Genomic DNA, 7,375 nt, shown 5'->3' on the forward strand with positions numbered 1-7,375 from the left:
CTTGTTACAACCTACTCCACTGTAACTCATGTTGGGGAGAATTGTGACAATTAGATAAAAGTGTGGAGTCCACATCAGACAACATGCTTCAAAAATGTCTTGGAATGAAAGAACAGTCTGTGTCTCTATTTCTGACCATAACTAAGATGCTGTCACGGCGAATAGAGTGAGCCATGTGGGGAAAGATAAATGAGGATCCACGCGCAGGCACTCGCTGAAGGTGGTTTATTGTAGAACAAAGGTGGAAATGGCAAAATGGAACAAAACGAATCTATACTGACACAAACTAAACTATAGAACAGCAAACATGAAGGAGAGTCAGCAGAGGCATATGGAGTTTGATAGCAGGGAGAACACACAGAATGAAGCACAGTAAATTCACAGAAGGACCAGCAACTGCAACAACAGAAGACACAACTTAAATACACTCAGAGAACACAGGGAGATTACACACAGGTGGGGAACACAGCTGGAAGTAATAAGGGCTAACGAGACAAGGGGAGAAGTAAAATGAACACGCTGACATCACACATGAACCTGACTCTTCAAAGTAAAACAGGAAACAAGACACCCTTTACTAGGCACGGACTAGACACAGAGAGACAGACTTGACACTGAACTAAACCTACTATAATAATAATAATAATAATAATAATAATAATAATAATAATAATAATAATGATAATAATAATGACCAACAACACAGTATCACTAAGTAATCAGAACATAAATCATAATCCAGAGAAATAGAAAACAATCCATCATTCAAAAATAAACCAAAACAGAAGAACTCAAAATACTGGGTCAAAACTGACCCAGAACCGTGACAGATGCACTCTGGTGTGTGAGGGTGTGCAGTTTACACGCTTTCATAACACTATGACTACTTAATAAACACGTTGGCACAATACACTTTTTTTTATAGCAGCTGAAACTGATTAACAACCCCCCTCTGCTACCTAACTGAACAGATCAATATCACAGCAGTTTAACTGACTCGATGCTCTGATTAAAATGGTTCCTTTACTATTATTTTTTTGAGCAGTGTATATACCTATATGAGTTCTTATTAACTTATACACACTGATGAAACAATACATGTTGAACAGTTAGTACTAAGAGCTTAGAGCACAGGTATTGTTGTTGTCTGCTTTTTTGAGTTGACTTTATTCACTTGGTGTGACAGAGGAGGATGCCCAGGATAGGGTGATGTGGAGAAAGATGATGCGCTGTGGCATCTCCTGAAGGAGGCAGCCGAAAGCAGAAGACTTTATTCACCCCACTGGTGAGTCTTTTCTCTGTGTACCATTAAAGGGAATAAAAATAATCTTTGTTTATTCCTGCTAATAAAAACAACAACAACAACAGTGTAACAGTTTAAATATAGCACCATTACTTTAACTTCCTTGCAACAATTAATTTGCTCACAGTCTATATAAACCCTTTAAAATGTAATTTCAATAAAAAAAAAATATTGCAATATAACATTGCAGCACAAAAGCACCTACCTACTGTACCAACACAAAAACAAGAGACTCCTGTCCCAGTTGTTTCAGCTTGAAGCTTGTTCAGTTGATACAAGTGGGGGAGTAGTGATAAAATAATTAGCTCACTGAATCAAAATTTATGGATAGAAGTAGTGCACCACTGCCTAATGAAAGCTGCTCAAGCATTCGATTCATTGGTTAGTTACTAAGAACTTGTCGGGTTGTTATGAAAGTTTTCTGAATTGGATTAAAGGGTTACTGCTCTCACTGATTTGATTCAGTTCGTCCCCACTATCGATACTTGTGAGCCGGTGTCCCACAATATTGTGGTCTCTCTACACCTCCTAAGAAGCCACGGACCTGGCCTCTTTTGCCTACCAGCTTCGCCATTTGTTGTTGTTTACCAGTGAGGGGTGCTTTGAGGCTGAATGGGTCGGTTTGGTGCTTCTCCCCTTCAGGGTTAAGTATGATTTCGATCTTACTTGAATTAGCTGAGCACTTTTTCCTACGACAACCTGCTGCCCAGTGTTCCGTACTGCCACATTTGTAACAGTGGTCACATTTGTTTCCTGTATTGGATGATTGACACTGCTGGCACTGTCTAATGTTTGTGCTCCTAGGCTGTGATTGGTATTTCCGGTCAGGTGGTTCGGCCATTCTCATGTGCTGAGGTTTAACGGTCTGCTGGAGGCTGGCAATGTGAGTGGTGAGGTTCTGCAGAGCCTCACATATAGCCTTGTTGCCTTGATCAACTTTATCCATTAATGTGTCTCGTTTGACCGCTCCACCTTGCCTGTTCTTACTGTCTGATGTGTGCATACTGCTTTCTTTCTCCACCTCTTGATCTTCCCCACTTACTGTTGCAACTTTTATCATCTTTGCTCTTGATGCAGCTGACAGCTTATTCTTTCTTTCCATTTCCAGACTGTATGCCGCAGTCATTTTTTCCAGAAGAACCTCATCTGTGATTTTAGGATTTTGCAGGTATAGCTTCACATCAGCTCGGATGGTGTCATCATGGAGGCCAGTGAGTACTGTCTGGAGAAACTGATTTTGGATGAGCTCCGAACTGTACTTTAAACCAGACTTAACTCTCTCTGAAGCAAGAACAAGTTGTTGTCTCAAATCCATTGCTCGCATCAAAAACTGGATTGGAGTTTCTTTTGGCTCCTGTACAGCGCGTGTGAGCGAGTGATACAACTCTGTGGCATCTTTCTCAATGTAATGAGTCCGTAATATTTGCCTGAGAGCTTGCAAAGTCAAATCTACTCTACTCTCAAGGTAGCTTTTCAGTTTTGTTCCTGGGGTTTGTAGAATATTTAGTTGATTTAGAGTTTAGAAATGTGTTAAAATATAATGTAGAACTGTTGTAGAGATACTGCCCTTAATATAATAAAGGCCTCACTGTGTCGTGAACTTAGGAGTAGATTGTAGGAGACCCCTCCCCCACTTGAACTGTGTAAGTAAAACAGAGAGGAGTTAATGCTGAGTGGAATTTCCCCAGAGGATGTTTGGGTGGGGGTCTCAACATTTGTAACTGGATAACTGTGGTCTGGAAGGGAGATGGGTTTTATGACCTCTAGGGAGTCACCTAAACCCACAGTGTTTTAACTGTCACGCACGCACATCCACACGCACATTCACTCATGTGCACACACATACACACAGGTATGCGCACACAGTCACACACGAGCACTCACATAGACACGCAGGAACGCGCACATGTAGGCATTCATGTGCTCGTGCACATAGACACAGACACAGAGTTTGCAGCACACCGTGGGGGGTTTTATGATAGGGTCGCCCCTATAAAACTGTGTTTTAAAACTGTCCTTTAAGATGGCGCCGGTGAGGTCGGCTGCTGTCACGACTGCTCCGACCACTTTTTCTTTGTCTTTGTTTTTTAAGTTAGTTTTCAGCATTTCTAAATCGGCAAAATCTTCACCATTGGGTACATTAGGTATGACAGTGACACTCTTGTTTCTATTGGTATACAATGTACTCACAATTCGAAGTTTTTAACTCCGGATCCGAGCTGGCCGAGTGAGATCTTGAGGGAGAACAAAGGGAAGCGGCGGCGGCCTAGAGGGAAGCGAGCCGGCGTCAGAAACAGGCTGAGAGCTTGTGCACACCGCACACCTCTGCCTAGCATCCTGCTCGCCAACGTCCAGTCACTGGAGAACAAGCTTGACGACCTCAGGGCCAGGGTAAAGTTCCAGAGAGACATTCGGGACTGCAATCTCCTCTGTTTCACCGAGACATGGCTGAACCCAGCGGTGCCGGACCACGCCATCCAGCCGGCCGAGTTCTTCTCGGTTCACCGCATGGACAGGACACGGGACTCGGGGAAGTCAAGGGGAGGCGGCGTGTGTTTAATGGTGAACAACAACTGGTGCAACAGTGCGAACGTTGTTCCTCTCACACGCTCCTGCACACCAAATCTGGAACTACTGTCCATCATGTGTCATCCTTTTTATCTACACAGTAAAAAATGGAGTGTCGATATTTCAGAGTAAACCTATTTTAACCTAGATAGAGTATTTACAACTCTATGAGGAGTAAACCAGCTCTAACATCAGAGTTAAAAGTCAGTGTAAAGTTTGTTAGTCACGCAGTGAAGACTTCACTCCACACAGTGTTGATTATTACCAGTCCGCAGGCGTGTGTGGCCTCAGAGCTCTAATGCGCATGGAATTTTCTCCGAAGAGCTGCCACAGTCAGGTAAGTGAAGTTAACATTCCCATACTGGTAACATTGTTTAAAAGGTATTTTTAAACTAAGTAGCTCTTTATAGTTTCACTGATGTCGAGTGAGGACATGTTAGCAGCATTTACCCATAGGTTTAATGGCATTCCAGTAGCTACATGCTAGCAGTTGCTAAAAGTTAAGATGTTCGTTATCTTCTCACTGCGTTAATATGAACCTAAAACATTTTAAATATGTATTTCTTCTAAATGCTGTCTAAATAATATCATTGTCACATGTCAAATCGCACAGTTTGAACAACTAAATTACCGTTTATCAATAAGCTAATAATCGCTAATTAGCTTACATAAGCGAACATACTTTCAGAAAAAGTGGGTAGCATTACCATAAAGTTAACTTTACTGGTTTATATTATTTTAAGCAAATGCCAAAGGCATACACTACTTTAGAGTTTTGCTCATTATTTAGTAAGAAATATGTATTTTGTGTAAATTAACTGATAGCAATGTTAATGACATGTTAAGTAATATTAAGTAATGTTCCTATCTTATAGAAAGGTTTAAGAGTATGGAAAAACCAAATCTCTGAGAGATGCAACCAGAAGATGGATGAGAAACATACTTGAGGCTGAGATGACAGAATGACATGGGTAAGAATCAAAAATGTAAGATATAAAGAAACATTTTAAACATTGTATTATTTTTAATTGTGATGTTTAATGCCAATTATTGAATTTATACATTAGGACATCTCCCCCTAAAAGCGTAAGAGTGATGTATGCGCAGGGCATTGTTGCTCTGTCTCCATATCTGGAAGACCCATATTCACAACATGGATATGTAAGTAAAGGGAACTTTTCAACATTAAATACATAATTGCCCTCAGAAATGTTGATAACATAGTCCTTCTTCGTTTATTTAATTACATAGAAACATTACTACGATCCAGAGAACAGTTCAGGATACATTGCATGGCGGTTGAAGACCATTCAAAGAAAAGCTGTGGAGGAAAGAAGCGTCTCAGTTTGCAAATCTCCCAAAAGTAAGTTCACTTATCATTTAAATGATACTGATGTAATTTGTAGGCAGGTTTCAATCAAACACCTCTCTATGTTCTGTATTTTTGCATTACAGATAGAACAAGATTTCCGACTCCTGTTTTGTGAGGTCACTGGGAGCAAATTCTTGGAGAGGTGGCTCACCAATCTCAAAGCAGAGGTTGTAAAGGAAAGTCATGGACTTGTCCCCACCTCAGAGCTCTTGGAGATGTGCAATGCTGAGTCAGGTACTGAAGTTGAGAATGGTATGATTGTGACTGTTTTTATTTGCCATTGTTGGTTATATAGGTAATTCTGTCAATTCAATGTATTTTTGGAATAATTCTTTGTTTATTCGTCTGTAGGCTGGGACAGTGACTTGTCTACTATCTTGCTGCTGCTACATCTGCTACCACCATCTGCACAAGGGCGAAAGAGACCAGGAAAGATGTCTGCATCTCAAGCTGTCAATAACCTCATCAAATTCCCAAAGGTATGTTGTTTAAAATATACTTTCCATCACCTCTATTTTCATGGACAGTGAGTTGAGCTAATCTACTGTCAGAGGATAGTCACTTAATACTGTTGTTTAATGTGTTGTTGTAGGCTGGAACCAGTGTACAGCAGCATCTAGACAACATCACCCGAAGCAGTCAGCCCTACCATCTTACCCAGGGATCCACAAGAAGCAGCATTCACACCTTCATTGTGATTGAGAAGCATGCACTTCCATGTAATGCGACAGGTTCTGTAGGAGCCCTTGATGAACTCTTTAGGGCCCATTATGTCTTTGGTACATCATACAGTTCATCCCTGACCAACTTTGTTACTTTTCTGCAACTACGACATTGGGGAAATGTCATATTGCTTTCTCTAGTGAGCATCATAGAACTGTGAATTGTAAAGGTTTGTTACGTTAATTAAATGACACTGAATTGAGAAACATAATAAATGCTGTTACTTTAACCTGTATATTTGTTGTTATTTCCATAATGTAGGATAGATCACAGTTATTTAGTAATGTAGCATCATAAGATGAATATGAAAAAAATCACACTACAGAGAAATAAAAATGATATATTATTACACATCAGAGTGTTATTATTAAACTAAATTTGGAGTAAAATAGCTCTATAAAGTGTAATCAAATTACTCTGAACAGTGTGAATAACCCTCAGTGTTAAATATTTTTACACATTTTGTTGTTAATTTTGACACTAAATTGAGTACAATTAACACTGAAAAGTTAACACTGGCCATAGAGTAAATTTAACTCTAATTTTGAGTGGGACCAAATGTTATCTGAAGCAGAGTTAAAATCAACTCTGTAAGTGTAAAATTGACACTTGGTTTTTTACTGTGTACCTCGGGAATTTACATCGGTCATTGTAAGTGCCGTTTATATTCCACCACAAGCGGACACGGTCACCGCCTTATGCGAGCTGCATGAGGCACTCACACAGCACCAGACACAACACCGGGACGCTGCGCTTATTGTGACGGGGGACTTTAATAGCGCCAACCTCAAACGCGCAGCGCCGAACTTTTATCAACACATCACCTGCCCCACCAGAGGTAAAAGGACACTGGACCACTGCTACACTACGGTCAAGGACGGCTACAAGGCACAATCCCGCCCTCCTTTTGGCAAATCTGATCACGCCGCCATCTTCCTCATCCCAAAATACAAACAAAGGCTGAAACAGGAAGTTCCGGTTCAGAGGAAGGTCGCGCGCTGGTCGGATCAATCGGTGGCCGCGTTACAGGACGCACTCGATGACGCAGACTGGGGCATGTTCAGAAACAGCTCCGATGATGATGTCAACATGTTTACGGAAGCGGTTGTGGGATTCATCGGGAAACTAGCGGATGATACCGTGGAGACAAAGACTATCACAACGTTTCCCAACAAGAAGCCGTGGGTGGATAAAACCATCCGCGACACTCTGAGATCCCGCACCGCTGCCTACAACACGGGACTCACGACGGGGGACATGGACCCGTACAAAGCCGCATCATATAACGTGCGGAGGGCGGTGAAAGAGGCGAAGCAGCGCTACGGGAGGAAACTAGAGTCACAACTCCAACAGAGTGACTCTAGGAGCCTGTGGCGGGGACTAAGGACAATAACGGACTATAAAGCACC

At 41.5% G+C, this 7,375-nt stretch overlaps 1 long non-coding RNA gene across 1 annotated transcript; it reads left to right on the forward strand.

Annotated features, from left to right (window-relative positions):
• The first annotated feature begins 4,749 nt into the window (after positions 1-4,749).
• Positions 4,750-6,231, forward strand: LOC309705678. Its single transcript, XR_014276586.1, has 6 exons — positions 4,750-4,842; positions 4,939-5,032; positions 5,123-5,234; positions 5,327-5,477; positions 5,595-5,722; positions 5,836-6,231. It is a non-coding gene; the product is annotated as an uncharacterized lncRNA (long non-coding RNA).
• The last annotated feature ends 1,144 nt before the right edge of the window (positions 6,232-7,375 follow it).

Source organism: Aulonocara stuartgranti (assembly GCF_965226115.1).
Source record: "Aulonocara stuartgranti genome assembly, chromosome: 4".
Lineage (NCBI taxonomy): Eukaryota > Metazoa > Chordata > Actinopteri > Cichliformes > Cichlidae > Aulonocara > Aulonocara stuartgranti.